The sequence below is a fragment of the Hetaerina americana genome, unplaced genomic scaffold (assembly GCF_022747635.1).
Source record: "Hetaerina americana unplaced genomic scaffold, ioHetAmer1.1.p SCAF_1, whole genome shotgun sequence".
NCBI classification, from domain to species: domain Eukaryota; kingdom Metazoa; phylum Arthropoda; class Insecta; order Odonata; family Calopterygidae; genus Hetaerina; species Hetaerina americana.
The window spans coordinates 95786512-95802942 of record NW_027286069.1 but is presented as its reverse complement, the minus strand read 5'-3'; the positions used below and the strand labels follow the sequence as shown (position 1 = coordinate 95802942).

The 16431-nt window shown below is 37.4% G+C and overlaps 1 long non-coding RNA gene across 1 annotated transcript; it reads left to right on the top strand.

The window, feature by feature from the left end:
- Positions 1-5488: 5488 nt before the first annotated feature.
- Positions 5489-15252, top strand: LOC139686709 (uncharacterized). The gene is made up of 4 exons (XR_011700547.1): positions 5489-5604; positions 7254-7409; positions 8286-8607; positions 15054-15252. It is a non-coding gene; the product is annotated as an uncharacterized lncRNA (long non-coding RNA).
- The last annotated feature ends 1179 nt before the right edge of the window (positions 15253-16431 follow it).

The following is a 16431-nucleotide window of genomic DNA, read 5'->3' as shown; positions in this document are numbered from 1 at the left end:
AAAACTAAATATTAATAAATCGACGATACGATATGATATTTTACGATGCTATACTTTAACGATATTTTAAAGGTTATTCCGCTATGCTGGCCTGAGAAGAATCCAAAAAACCAAATGAGTGAAAGTCGATCATACGATATTTTCCGATGCGATATCACAATACGATACTTATCCGATATTTAATCGGTTATTCTGCTAATCTGGGCTGAATTAATTCCAAAAAACCAAATACCATTAAATCAACGATATGATACGATACGTTTACGATATTTAAATGGGTATTCTGCTATTCTGGAATAAGCCGTATCGAAAAAACCAAACATCATTTAAATCGGTTCAGCCGTTCTCGAGTTATAAATGGTGTAACTAACACGATTTAGGACTTTCTTTTATATATTTAGACAAGCTGACCCGGCGAACTTCGTACCGCCAAACAATCAATGGGCAGTTTAGTTATAAAATTTATTAATCAAGAACGGCTGTACCGATTTTAATCATATTCGACTTTTTATAATGATAAAAGAAAAAATGCAATAAAATTGCAAAAATAAGTATTACAATGGCTTGTCAAAAAGACATTTTCTTTATTTAATATATAAATATATGCATTCGGGTTTATTCTCTTGAGTCAAGCACTTTCAGATTTCCAAACATTTTAATTTTGTTATCAGGTGCAAGAGCAAATAAAGCGGATGGTTTACCAACACATGAACATGCCACACATAATTGACCATGAGAAAAACATGGATTTTCTTGATTCAGACCACAAACACTCAGAGAATGGCCTTGTGATTTGTTAATCGTTATCGCAAATGGAACACGAATAGGAAATATTTTCGGTTAAACTCAATTTCCATATCGGTTGGGATCATAGGAATCCTCGGAATGAGATTTTTTCATCTTTGAATTTTCCTTTGAGTATAGTCGCGTAAATCACATTAATCATGTTTTTTTATCATCAGACGCGTTCTATTGTATAGTTTTGGTTGGTGTAGGTTTAGAAGCATCATGACCACCAAGCCAATCTTCAGCTGTAAATTGAGCGTGGGTGAGCCAGGCACATTCTATGAGTATAAAAATTAAGATGGATTTTTGGTGACTTCATATTCGTTTTTTACAAAGTTAATAGATTTGAATGAACGCAGTGTACCAACGATTTGATTCTGAATTATAATTATCAATGCAAAAATTTCAGAGCATAAAACTCATTCGCCTTGTTCAAGGCGAATGATTTTTACACTCTGAAATTGTTGCATTGAAATGCATATTAGCAGATGACTCAGTTAAAAGTTACTGTTGCGGCATCTCCCGCAGTTTCATAGCGTGCATTCTTCCCATATAATTTTAGATGCTACTAAAATTTTGGCCATTGCGGACTGTTTTGAAATGTTACACGTCACTTGTTCAGAATTTTGTAGGTTTAACGGCAACTTGAACGCTGAATGATCCGGACGGCATCCTTCCAACAATGTGGCCGCTATGCCAGAAGAAGCAACTGCTACCATTATGTCCGATCTCGCAAGAACAGTGTTCAAAAGCAATGATATGAGGAATGTCTTCCCAGTTCCACCAGGGGCATCCAAGAAAAATAAGCCATACTATATACTTCCTTCTGTTGGTGGTTCAGCAGGGGTACATTTGTTTGAGTTGATTATGTTCCGAAGCCTTATTGCATTACGGGTTTGTTGGGAAAGGTTAGATCTTCTGCGTTGCGGCATAATAATATGAAGCAAACAAATTGACCGGTGACCTAAATGTTTGCTTGTTGTTTTTGATTTGTTTACAGACACTATAGTGATGTGTCAACTCGAGCTGGGCTTAGCTCGACTTTACTCGAGTTGAATTCTCAACAATTCTCTCAATGTTTTTCATATTGTTACCAATCTCGGTCATTAAATTACTAAAAACAAAACAAATCATTGCTACGATATTATGATACGATACTTTTACGATATTTGAATTATTCTGCTATATTGGGCTGAGACGGATCCATTGAAATCGGTACAGCTATTCTAACTTCATTATTAAACTGCCGCTCATTAGGTAACACATGTCTTCAATAAACAGCAAAGCCTGGTTATGCATCTCCTCGTTTTCCTCCATACCAATACGGGTCAAACAAGTGAGTAATGTATAGGGTTTGAAGTTTAAATATGGTGATACTGGAGTTATTTCAAAGGGTGTCATTTCTTTTTCCTTCCACTATTCTTCCTTTTCGAGTATTAGCTTCAGCAGAAGGTCATCGAATTTGATACAATATTCTCTAGAAAATTTTGAAATTCAGCCTGCTGATATTGCTTTCTTGTCAATCCAGTTAATGCGTCTCAATTCCATTTCTTAAACCGCATACCTTGCCTCATCTTTTTGAATCGGTCGCTGCACTTCATAACAACTAAATTGTGATGAGTCCGCATCCGTTCTCGGGGACCTTTGCAAATTGATCACGCTGTTCCTAAATCTTTGCCTAACCACAATATAATCTAACTGATACCTTTCAAAGTGACCCAGCATTTTCCATGCATACTAACGTCTTTTGGGGTGTCTAAACTAATTGTTGGTGATGACTAACCCCTGTCTCATGCAGAATTCAATTACTTTCTCTCCGCGGTCATTCCACCTGCCTAAACCGAAATAGTCTACCTCATAAGCATCTTTTCCTTCGTCTACTGTTGCATCCTAATCCCCCACCACTATAAAATTCTTCCCTCCAGGAACATCCTCGATTATATCCTCTGACTGATCGTATGACCCTGTTACACGATCTTATACCGTATACTTCTTCCTCCTCATGATTGCTTGGTGACATGTACATACATGTATACCTAAACAATAACCGATTTCGTCGGTTCTGCTTTAATTTACCTGGGTAAAATCCTATCCGTTGCGTGCTCTTTGTTGACTAAGATCTTTCCTACCTTTCTATGCAAAATCATAGGAACCCCACGTCGACTCTCGTCTCCTCCGCTGTTAATTACTCTATAACTATCACTCGAGTAATCCCCGCTATCCTTCCATCTTATCTCGCAAATGTGTCGTCATAAATCACAGAAATGGGATGCGTAGACTCGATTAAATACCTAGGCGTTACCCTCACTCACGACCTCTCCTGGGTAAAACACATTCGGGGAATATGTGGACAAGCTAACAGAAAATTAGGATTTATTAGAAGAGTACTAGGTAAATGTGATGACAAGGTAAAAGCTAAATGTTGGATTAATTGCCAAATTGGATCGCGTGCAGCGTAGAGGAGGTAGATATGTAAAACGTTGTTATGATAAACTTGCTAGCGTATCCAAAGTATCAGAGCAGCTAGACTGGAAAACACTCACGGAGCGAAGATTAAATTATAAATGAAATCTCTTGCATAAATTGGAAGGACGTCTCTTTAGCAGGGATATGGACATGTATTATAACCCCCATCGGACTACGGTAGGAGAGATCATGTCAATAAAATTAGAGAGATCAAGTGTAGAATACGTAGATGGATTTAAGATGTAATTTTTTCCACAAACATATTTTCGATCATCTCTAGTTGAGAAAGCAGTGCAGTGTCATCGGGGAAGTTAAGATTTTATATTTAGATATACTTAGATATTTTGATTAAATACACCGACATAATTAAACATGGAAATAAGCCTAAAATGCCTAATTGAACCTCTCACCGGAAGGGAATGGCTTCAATAGCCAAATTCCTGGAGAATTCCGATGGAAATGACAACCATAAATATGCATTTCTCTCAAAGTCCTCTGGGGCAACCTAAATATTGATCGCAGATGCACTGTGTTATGGCAACGAGACATACTCCTCGCCTAGTTTTAAGTACGAAGTTTCACCGAAAATGACTAGCAGTATTTGGCCTCAACTCTCCCGCTTTTGATACGACAAGAAATGCAACGCTGAACATCGGTCGATCTGAATTTTGATTAAAAAGCCATAACGAAGTGTATTCATTGATAACACATATACTAGTCGGTAGAAAAAGGGCATGTGGGCGCATGATGGTCTCTATGCTCTCACATCCAGACCAGTATGCTCTCACTTGTACTTGTATAACACAGTGTGAATTCTGATTTTCATTTCATTGTAATGGGAAAAACGCGATTTTTTATTCATTCCATTCTTCGTATCATGCATTGAAATGTTCGTAAACGTCATGCTCGATTTTTGAAGCGATGACTTTGAAGGACCAGGTTAAAGAATTTCGGAAAAAAGAAGTCCCATTTCCAATCCTCTTTCAAAATATATTAACGTGACGAATGCCAATTGACTGGAAGTGGATAGGCCCAGGAATCCAGTTTTCACGAAATCCAACACCGAAGAGGAATATTACTTCCTAGTCCATACCGATTTTCCAAAACCGGGTTGGAAACTAGAGCGCTAACCCTCCGGGATCCCCTTCTCTCACTTGTGGGTCTCCAGGCGCGGCAAACGCCCATGTTGAACGCAGGCTGGATGGTATAGCCGTAGGCAGACAGTAAATCCATTAGACTGCTTGTTAAGTATCACTTTCTTACTAGGGGTTAGTTTTCGGGTATGTCTCACCGCCTATTAGTCGCCTCTTACGACAGGCAGGGATACTGCGGGAGAATTCTCAATCCCCCTACCCGCATGAGGGTAGGGGGATTGACACCAACCGAAGAGAAGATAAGAGCCACCGCGAAAGAGGACTTGAATGCTACCAAAGGATATCCCAGTGCACTGCACAGTCCGTCGGATGGGACGCAGTTGACTCATCGCACGTCTGAGGCGGGATTGGGAAAGCTGCTTCACCTGTACCTCAACCCTCCCTTCCCCTCTCCTCTGACCCTCCGTCCAACCCACCCTCCCCGTTATGCCTCTATGTAATAAACTCAAAGAAAACTAAGGACATATTCAGGTCCATGCTACATACTTAGGAACTGCAGTTGCCCACACATTTATTTTACCGAGTTCCTGATGAAATTTTCCTTACGTTAATTTATCGCCAATTTAATTGGATCTTGCAAATTATTTTCCGGGTCGCAAGGCCTTAGCATCATCATTGGGCTCATTTACTTACATGTGCGCTACGGCATGTATTTGCATAGTCATGGACTAACAATGAGACCCAAGTCTGGATTCACTTAGTGGCCACACGATGGCTCGTTTAATGACGCGCGCGCATTCCTGGAGGGGCACGCATTGGCATTGTTGACTGGTGGTCTTGGAGGCAGCTGTACGTACACTCGGCACGTAAGCTTTCGGCGAGGCAGGGAGCAGTCAACTGCTGGACTCCAGGTCGCTCCAGTGCGAAGCCCTGAGCGAAATGCGCACTTTCAGAATTGAAATGGGCTGAAAATTCCCTCCGCATTCTTTTCCATCGTCCCAATTCGATTTTACTCTCTCTTGTGCGAAGTCTCCCACTCAATAATCCCCCTTAGCCTCCCCCGCCTTTCCCCGCCCCCCCTTATTTGCCGACGGGCATTTGGTCTCGCCAGTTCACTTTGAGAGTCGGGATGAGACAGCCGACCGAAGCGGAGGGACTCATCGCTATTCCGCAGTACATGGAACCCGCGGGAGCATATCGTCGAGCTACTCTAGAGAATATTAAGCGGTCGAAATCACGGGCAGCTGTACATCATTTGGTGAGTGGCGATTTCCTACAAGCCCACGTGCAAACATTTAGTGGTAGATCAAGCTTCTTCATAAACGTGTTCAGTGCATCAAGTTTCTAATTGTAAGATTTCGATTGTCTAGATCTTAGGTCCACTTTCCAAAATTGACGGTTGCATGTTGGTACGTATACAGCCTACAAAAATTATTTTGAAAAATGCCTTCTCTTGCTGGCATCCGTAAATACATACACTGAGAAAAGGGTTTAAGTACGCGGTGAATCTGATCTTCGGCTTGGCTCAAATGTCGTTGGTTATTGTCCTGTATTAATGTATTAATAATGGTCCCGTTATTGTCATCTCCGGGGATCGGAATTGTGCGGTGGGTAACGTACTGGCTTCCCAGTCAGAGGGTCCTAGTTTGAATCATAGAGGCGGCAGATATTTTTCAGTGGTGTGTCGATCACTACGATGACAGTACTTTGTGGAGAGCACTTTGAGTGAGGACACCGTTCGTCGTTTTGGACGTAAAACTGCGGACCCCTTGGCGCCTTTCGATAAGAGTTGACTACTGCCAACGTCAGGTTTCTCTCCACCCTTACCCCTTCCTCATCCACCCCTAATGGCGCTAATGAACTCTTCTTTGTCACCTCCCCTTAAAATTTCCAATAATTGTCGATCCTTGGCAATACTGAAGTTGCAATCACGGCCTCGGTAGCTTGCAATTCTTGTATGCACACGCATTGAAATTTCGATTTGCGACGTCCCATCCTTCGTAATTGTAGGCGCTCCACAAATTATAATCTGATTACCTTATGGTCTACCCCTCACTTGGCATGTGATTCGGAATGGGGAGGGACTGCAGATTCGATCGCGTGTTAAGGGGATAAAAATTCAACCTGAATTTTGTGGTTCATTCCTTCGTACGCGACGGTGGCACTCTTAATTAGTATCGCGCTCGCCATCCAAGCACAGGCTGTGCGCTCAAATTTAGCGTCGGGTTAGCAAGCGACTGGACTGTATTTTCCATTAATCCTTGTAAGGAGACCAAAGCAACCGTCCCGGCGCGTTCCAGCTCGGGGTAATTAGCCACCGATTCCTTAATTTTGTCATTCTTGAAAAAATACTCATTTGAAATTTTCTCTGTAGATACGCTTCAGATAAGGTCACTCATAGGCTGAAACATGTCAAGCTTCCCTCGTCACTTAATCTCAGGTCTATTGCAGGAAAATCACCTGTAAAGTCCACCTGATTATTGCCATTTTGTCAGCGGGTATTTTTTGTTGGAATCAAGCCTTGAACAAATCAATACAAAGAAAAAATATTAAACCTTTAGTTCTTCTTTGTTTAGTACTTCGGATACCAAATATCATTTTAGACCCGAGGACTGCATGCAAGAGCGAATCTATAAAAAGGTTGTCAACCAAATGTCTTTTAATAGAGTATACTTCAAAAAACTATTGATGACAGCAAAAAAACAGAAGGGTTACTTTATTTTGCTAGAGAGCTCTGTGATCATATCTTACTCTCCAAATGGACATAATAATTATCACTTTTTTGTAATTGATTTTAAAATTGGTCATTTAATTTAATTCTTTCTCACTGCAATCCTAAGATGGAAATTACTGATATTTTAAACCTCGCCTACTCACCAGTAATTAAATTTTTCCCTATGCTTTCAGGAGTCCAAAACACCAGAACTTAGGGGTGGATCAGCGTGTTGCTGTGGCTAGTGTTCTGGCTTCCCACGCTGTGGACTCTGGTTTAATCATGGCAGTGGCAGAATATGTCATCAGTATCCTGATCTGTTCTTATGATGTTTTGTGAAGAGCAGCTCTGTGAGTATGCCATTGCAGTTAAACTGTGGGCCCCTTGGTGTCTATTGTTAAGATTAGGTTAATACGGATGCTGGAATTCTTTTCACCCTTCCCCTACTCCCAAAAAATCCTATTCTACCCAATTACGCACCAGGGTTGCTGGTGAAAAGTCATCTTAAATGGCAGAATCAATATCCCTGTAGTCACGCACTTCAACACCATAATCATGTTCTTAAAGGGAGGATAGGGTAACAAAAGTCTGGACTAGGATTTCTGCTGAATGAGTCAGAAAGGCATACACTAGACTAGCATACTCTAAGACTTCATTTATTTTTTATGTTATATCCTGATGTTATCTCTATGCAAAAATAAGTTGCTTACATGATTGCTTGGATCTTGCCAATTCATTGGTGTTCCAAGTGGCATCATAACATATTTCCTATGCCCACTATTGTCATAATCTCTCCACACACTGCTTATACACCTTAGGAGGGGCTCTTATCCTGATCACAAAGTTTAATTTTTAAAGATACAGAATAGGCTTGCTTTACAGTTTTTCTCATTTTCTCCCTTTGATTAGAAATTATGAAATTTCCACAGAAAACTGTAATGAAGAGGGAACACACAGCCAGAAATAAAATTGAACCCCAGAACCCAAAAATGTGCAAAAAGGTTTTTGCTTAAGGCGCTCAATCTAAGTTACACACATTATAGTCTGTGACGCGATACGTGGATTCAATGGTTTTGAAAAATTAACTTAATAATTTTAATTTGTTGGAGAAAATTTTTGCGAAGACTAGTTTTTAGTTTTGTAATCTTTGTATTTAAAATGGAATTATATTATTTGGTTTATTCAAATTTCTTTGTATATACTGACGTTGGAAATGTTCTTTTTAGTAAACTGTACCTCAAATGAAGTGGAGCCAATTCTTCAATGGAGCAACAAAATGCCTGCATCAACGGTGAACTGCTAACATCACAAACGCCTGCTTGGGAGACAGTAGGGGAACCCTCAGTAATATGAAACTTCATCTCGTTGATGTCTTTTGAAGATTCTGTGAATATTTTCACCCAGTAACCTGAGAACGTCGAATTCTTTTGATCGGGTGAGGGACACATCGGATCAGTGAAGTGTGCAAACTACTATGCTCTGGTCAACAGCTGGCATCGTGGTGATCTCCCAAAGTCCTCGATGTTGTGGACTCCTCTCTTCTGTAAGGTAGTTTTGTCTCCAGCATTTTATTTTATTCATTATTCCCCCTAAGATTACTGTATCCACACTAGATCTTGCTATGCTATCTGGTTTCGCGAACAATGTTTCTTACCCAAAACCAACCATCTGAAATCCTTAGAAAATTTAAGCCGCATTATGGGCTAAGATAAATATAAAAAAAGTATCACCTTCTTGTAGGCAATCATATAACATTCGAATTAGAATTCAATTGGTGTGCTGCTGTCAAATTTCCAGTAGTTGAACAACTGACCGGAGGGCTTGCTTTAATTCCTGGGCACTCTTCAGGGCCCCATCAGCTTCACCCAAGCTGTGATTACCCGAACTTCCCGAGTAACCAATAGGCAGTGCAGGGTAAGGAGCTGGCCCCCGTACCCTGATGAGTGAAATTCACACACAGTTGGGCTTCGTATTGATTTAAAATTGACCCTTGTCCATCAGATTTTCTCCTCAACTGTGGTTTATTATTGTTCAGCATATGATTTTCAATTCCCGGAAGCAGATAGAACAGATAGAAAGGAACCCATTCATGAGAGGATGATCTGAAATAAAGAAAATTTTGGCAAATGTTTCTCTTGAATTTGAAGTTGTAACCACTTAGATCTCTTCCCTTTGGACTTCTCAATTGATGTCTAAATTAAATACTCTCTCAATTCGATATCATATTATTTAAATCTGTTTAAATTTCTTCAATAGTTGTTGTCGCAGATTCTACAGTTGTTTACTTCTCGAATCTTGGAGGATTTCCTCTTCCACGCGACTCATCCTGTGGTGTATCAGAGTATTTTATACTAGGCTGCCCTGTTTTTCTTTTAGATTTGCCCGGTCTTTCTGGATATTACCAGACTTAATGCAAACAGTGTACCCAGACAATGTTACCCAGATATTGATAAAAATCGGCATGTTGAGAGATCTTTGATATCTTTCTAAAAATAGGCATTGGAATAGTTGTTGTTGAAATGTCTATGCTGATCATTGAACAAGTTCTTATTCAATGGGAAATTTCTTAAAAACTGATCTCGGATTACATTGCACATAGCATTGTTTCCTTGTTCCTAAAGGATCCCAAAAATATCAGGCCCATTTAACTATTTCTCGCCCTCTAAACTGTCACTGCCTAGTCTTTAGACATATTGCCTATATTACATAAGTCTTCCTCATTAAGTTTTAAAATTTTATTAATAAATATGCCACCTTGGTATCCTCCCCAGTAGGTTTTTGTTTTCTATTTTACAAATCTACATTAATCACCTCTAAAATCGCATCTTACGTTTACCTAAGCAAGAATTCTACCTAGACATCCTAGCTCTTGATTCTTTTCTTAATATTTGTATATCACTTATCGTTCACGTTCATACTCGTGTTGGCATTAATAAAAAATTATTTTTTCCTGAACTTAACCAAATAATATTTTAGTGCTTCGGATGGATTTTATATGCAAAAGAGTCAATAACAATATTAATTTAGCTATCACTTCCTTGTTTATTCAATTGCATTCATTATTGAAATGCTCCAATGCCGCTTGGATATTGCATTTTCGGTTATTATTTGCTTCCCCTGTTCGAGTTTCATTCAGTGAAATATTTCTCCTTGTTCGGGTACCTCCTACAAATGACATCCTATCTACTAGTAGTATTCTTCTCAGTAGGTTTGTTTTCATAATCTCCAATCTACGTTAATTATCATAAAACTTTTAATTCGATGATCTGGCCGCGTCTTACTTGATCCAAGAATCCTACCAAGATATCCCAACTTAATTCTCTTCTTGATATTAGATCATCGCCAATTGATGACTTGTATATTTAATTGGCATTGATAAAAAATGGAATGGTTTAGTACTTTGAATTGATTTCATATACAAATGAGCTAAGTAGTGTATGGTATTAAGAATTTGGCGATCGCTTTCCTTTTTTATTGAATTGCATTATTTATCAAAATGTTCCAAAACTATTTGATCTTTAGTTTTCGGTTGTTAATATTTGCTTTCTGATTGTTCCCGTTTCATACTGTGAAATATTTCTGCCTACGCGGGTACCTCTTCCAAATGACGTCCTGCCCTTTAGTAGTATTTCCTCAGAAGGTTTTAGTTTTCTTTTGCACTGATATACTTCAATTATTCTGCTAATTTTCAATCACTAATCTAGCCACATATTACTTTTTTCTATCCAAGAATCCTACTGAAATATCTCAACGAATTCTTTTAACATTTGTCCATCACTTATCAATCACGTACATACTTATTTGGTGTTGATATAGAATTAACTGCATTGTAACTTTATCAAGATTCATACTTTAACAATTTTAACTGAATTTCACATTTAAAAAGGAAACATCGTGTATAGCATTATCATTTTTGCGATATCTTTCCAAGTTTATTCGTTTCATTCATTTTAGCAATAGCATTTTCTCTAGGCAAACATCTATCGCTTATTGATCACCTAAATAATTAATTGGCATAAATAAAAAAGTTGGCTGTATTCCGGACTTTGCCAACTGGTTTATTAGTTTGAATTTATTTCATATTTTAATGGGTAATGTGGTGTAAAGTGTAGAGCATTAATACTTTCACGAGATCTTTCCTTTTTCAATCGATTGCAATATTTATCAAACTGTTCTGATGCTAATCGTTGCTGAGTTACTGGTTGCCAAAATCTGCTTTCTTATTGTTTGCATTTCATGCTATGAAATACCAAAATAACTACAAGGGTCATCCAACAAATGAAGTCCTTTCTCCAAGATTTGCCAGCCTTTTATTTTTAGGGGTAACATGTACCTGATCATATCCTCGTTAGTTTATTTCTTCATATTATTACTGCAAATCAAAGCAAATATTTTTATATACAGTATTTTTAGGGTCTTTTCGAATGGTGGTATTGCTTCTATACAACAGCATGTGCACTGTTAATAGTTTAAAAAATTTGGTTGAAGCTGTGCTTTGCGTAGTTTTCTTTCTGTTTCTCCACATCCATGTTACGTTGCTTTTAAAAATCAAATTGTTTTGATTGTGGCCAGTTTTGTTGAATATTGAGGGTAGTAATTGTACCTTTTAAAAAAATCTAACTGGCATTAAATAAGAATGAGTTGCCTCTGGTGTATTTAGTATCGAATTAAGTAATATTTTCTCATAATTATCTTTCAGACAATGCATATAATATCTCTATACATTTCCTAAAGGAAGCGTAAGCGGTTAATGAGACTTCAAAAATATCTTAATCCCTAACCAAGAAGAATGCTCTAGCTTCATCTCGAACCAAACCAAAAAGTTCTTGCTTCGTCATTGACCACAGTAAATAATTAGGCCTTCAACATGCATCAGGAATAACATTACGATTTTTCGATGGACAGTTTTCATTAGTCTTTCATTAATCATAAAAGTACGCTTTTGGCGGTATTATCACATAGATTGAACTTAGCTGTAGAAATAACAGGGATGAACAAGACCACTTAATTTATTCTTTAACAATTAACCATCTGCCAGGTGATGCACTCTTGGAGGCAGTGGATAATGTTGGATGATTGTTTATTAAGAAATTTATTGGTCCTGTTTCCCCATATTATTTCTACTCTTAGGGTCCTGGATTCATGGTGAGGCCGAACCATATATCTCCCTAGCGAACATATTTTAGCAAGTAAATATTGTTGCTCTGTGCTCAGCTTTATTTCATTAAGCATAGACAGGTTTACTTGGCCTACTGACTTAATCAACCAAATAGATAAAATTGGAACAATATCGGACTTTGTTGTACCATTTGCCGACATATATGAAGCCTCAACGTTTTACCATTACACCTTTTGACAAAGCTTCAGCAGCAGGTTATTGATTCGGCTTCCTTTTTCTTGATACCACTCCTTAAATCTTATCTGGTGTTAACCTCAGTTCAGCCATATTCCAGGTTAGCTAAATATGAATTGTTGATTCGGTGGTATTACATAACCGAAATTGAGCCAAATTTTTCCATCGACTGTGCTCCTCTTTTACAATATTTTGGAACAGGTTAGTCTCAAATTTTCCTGAATCTGCGAACACCATTACTTCAATCAAAATCATTGACATTTCCCTGTGTATCTTCAATCTCTTATTTTACTATCTGCTTTTTTGACTTCAGCATTTCACGACTTGTATTCTCTGTTTACCAAAAGACAGCTGCTTCAAACAAGCGAAGAGCTCTGAACACAACAAAATTTGAGTAGTAATCGAACTTGGCGATAGTCAGTTTAAAGTTTCTCTCTCATCATATTATCCTTCATTCGTTAGTAATATGGGTAGGCACGAGTATTCACGTGAAGAAACTAGTTTAGGTGACCGATGAAGTAAGTTTTCTCAAGGTCCGGGCAGAATAGGAAGTAATTCGGCATATTGCATATTTTAAATAAAATTCTTTTGCGTGTGTATACATGCATTTCAATTCACGCAAATAAATGGTACATATTAACTACAGGCATGACGTAAGATGTTATTTGTCAAATGGCAGTTTTGGGTGATTATAGTAAATCATACATTTAAGGCATAAAAAAAATAATTAGAATGTGACTTGGAAATATTTTGACTCTCAACTGAATTCACCATTATGACACCATCTTAAGATTTATTTGTTATTAAACTAAAATTTGAATTAGACGCCAACCTATCCGAGCAATGATACTTATCAACGTACATAGTTTGATGCGGCTAAGATTTCGGGAAGAATGGGTGCACGAGAGTCATTTTTGGGTATTTTACATTAATTTTTTTAACTATCACCTAAAAATATACTTCATTACTCGATTATGCAGCAAAGTTCAGTAGATGTTATAAACTGAAAACACTAATTATTGTCAAAGATCATCCGTTGAGACGAAAATTAGAGCAGCAACAGTATTTCATTTTGCCCTTTACTTACTGGTTTTTCTCCCCAAGTTGATTTGCAAACATAAAGAATGCATAAATTAAGTTTGGAACAATCTGAACTCTTTGTGTAGATAAACTTATGATGCTGAGGCTTAACCCTGAATATTAATCTTACCTTGTTGTTCTCCACTGATAGTTGAAGTATTAGCGCTTAATAATTAAATCTTGGAAATGCTAATTTCATATTAATTTATGCATGTGCTGGGGTAGATGACTTTGTGGGCCGTAAAAATAATTTCTTTTTCAATGTTGGTATTTTGGGTGCAAGGCTGGTAATTTTTGGGTGGTTGATTGGGAATAGAATCAACTTAAATTAATTTGAAATTGGAAGGCACGTTAAAAATCCTTAGGAATTCAATACTGATTTACATGTTTAAAATCGTCCGTTTGATACTGTGGTGGTAACCCATGATTTCTACTTTTAGGGTCCTGGATATCTGGCGAGGCCGACGTCATTTATCTCCCTAGCGAACATATTTTAGCAAGTAAATATTGTTCCTCTGTGCTTGGCTTTATTTCATTAAGCATAGGCAGGTTGACTCAGCCTACTGGCTAAACCAACCAAATAGATAAAATTGGAACAACATAGGACTTTGTTGTACCATTTGCCGACATATATGAAGCCTCAACGTTTTACCATTACACCTTGTGATAAAGCTTCAGCAGCAGGTTATTGAATCGGCTTCCTATTTCTTGATACCACTCCTTCAATCTTATCTGGTAACTTGCAGCAAATTTTACTATGCCTAATTTTCTGTAATCACCAAACATACTGTAAATTAGCTGTAGTTTTTAGAAATGTTATTTATTTATAGAAACTTCGATTTTTCTTTTTAATTTTTCCAAATGTCATATTCGTTGAGCAATTCATGATGTATCTGATATGTAAGATGTTATCACATTCTCTATAATAAATGTTGTCAATATTTTAATTTTTGGATTTCTATCTTTTCGTTTTATACTATTTATATTTCCTGACCCATTACGCTTGTATCAGTCAATTTTTCCTGATTTAATTCATCTTGAGAACATTCTGATCCATTTTAAAAAGTTTAGAAACGGTCGTTCATGTAAAGTCGGCATTGGTAGTCACACTGCAGAACCATTAATGGAATAAATACGTAGACTCAAACTCAAATTCATAGACTCAAAAGCCAGGATAACATTTTTATCTACTAAATTTCTTCTAGTGAATCGTCGATATTAACTGAATCCCTAGGTGAAAAGGAAAAAGCGTCCATATCAATAATTTGGAGAAACTTGATTAGTTACTTGTGTTTACTGAAATTTAAATAATCTCATGATCCCTATAAAATGAATTGAAACTTGATATTAAAATCCATTTGTCAGTCTAAACTGATCAATGCTAGGTACTGTTAAAGACTTGATATCTTTGAGAATAGTAAGGGAACAACTTGGGTTAGGTTACTTTGTGGCAAATTATCAGTTTGTCAAGAGAATAGTGCGATGCATGTTACGTATCCAGCTTGAAATTAATCTTAAATTCAATGCCCACAAGTGATTAATGAACTTTTCTTTATTGCAGGACTTATCATCCTTCCTGTGGGTTGCAGCACCAGTCCACTGATGTAATCACTTCAATCAACAACTGGAACTTTAATTGATTGAATTGTTGAATATATCATGCAACATAACACCACTGTGCAGCATCCTTCCACGCCAATAAAGTACTTTTGCGTGGAAGAGAGGCTTCTTTTTCCTTGAAGGAAATCTTGTCTTTGTTTTTGTCAAACTTTTCTTGTAGCCATGTCAATAAATTATTTTCTTAACCTTGAACACATTCTTTTTTTACAACCCTGGCCATAGAATTTTTTGCTCTGGACTTAGCACGATTTTTCAGCTTTTATTTTCCATGAAAAGCTGCTGAAAAACTTAAATTTTAATCATTACATTAACAATACATATATAATTTTATTTGGCAATATTAAAAAAAGATCATTTTCTAATAAAAAATAGGACCAAAATGAAAAAAAAACAGCAAAATTTGCTCATTTTCATGCAAAAAATGCTTAAAATATACCCTTAAGTCCTATTTGCTTAAAAATAGTTTCTGTCCAACGTTGAGACTTTGGTAATTAAAATTTGGATAGGGTTTAGAAAAATTTTATTTCACCTGAAAATAAATTACATGTTCCTTACATAGAGTGGTCATGAGAAACCTTTTACATATTTGTTGAATGTAGACTATATTCTGAGTGTAGTTGACTTCTAAAGGAAGACATTTTGGAGAGGTGCACTCCAGTGGCTTTTAAACAAGAGATCAAAGATGACCTATTTAAGCCACTGAAATGCACTCCTCCACAATGTCCAACTACTCCCAGAATATATGGCCTACATTCAACAATTTTGTAAATTGTTTCCATGTCCCATTAATTATGTTGACAGGCACCTTAAGAGGGAACCTGGTTTCAACAAAATACAATCACAAATCGTCTTCTGGTTCTCCTCCTGCTGGGGCACCATGGGTGATGCCGTCTTTTGGATTTCATCCCACATGGCACGAGTCCAACACCAGTACAATTAACAGAGGCCCATTGATGAAGCTATTTCTGGAAGCACCCAAGTGCAAATCTCTCAACTGATATTCCATCGGATCAAGGTTGCCATCTGCTCCGGCAAAAGAGACTTGTAACGAAAGAAAGAAAAAGGACAATGGAAAATATAATGCAATAAGAACACCATTCAAAACTTTTTGCAACTTAGATGAGCAACAGAAAGGCTTTAGAGAAAAATACCATCACCCTTAAATTCTTCGCCATTAGTGTCACAATTCCAGGGGTGTTCTGTGAACAGTTGAGGATCCTCTAAAGCAATATGTACTACAGAATTTCATGAGAAAGATGTCCCAGTTAAACGATGGATATTGCATTAATCATCTAGAATGGGAGAAGGAACAACTTAGG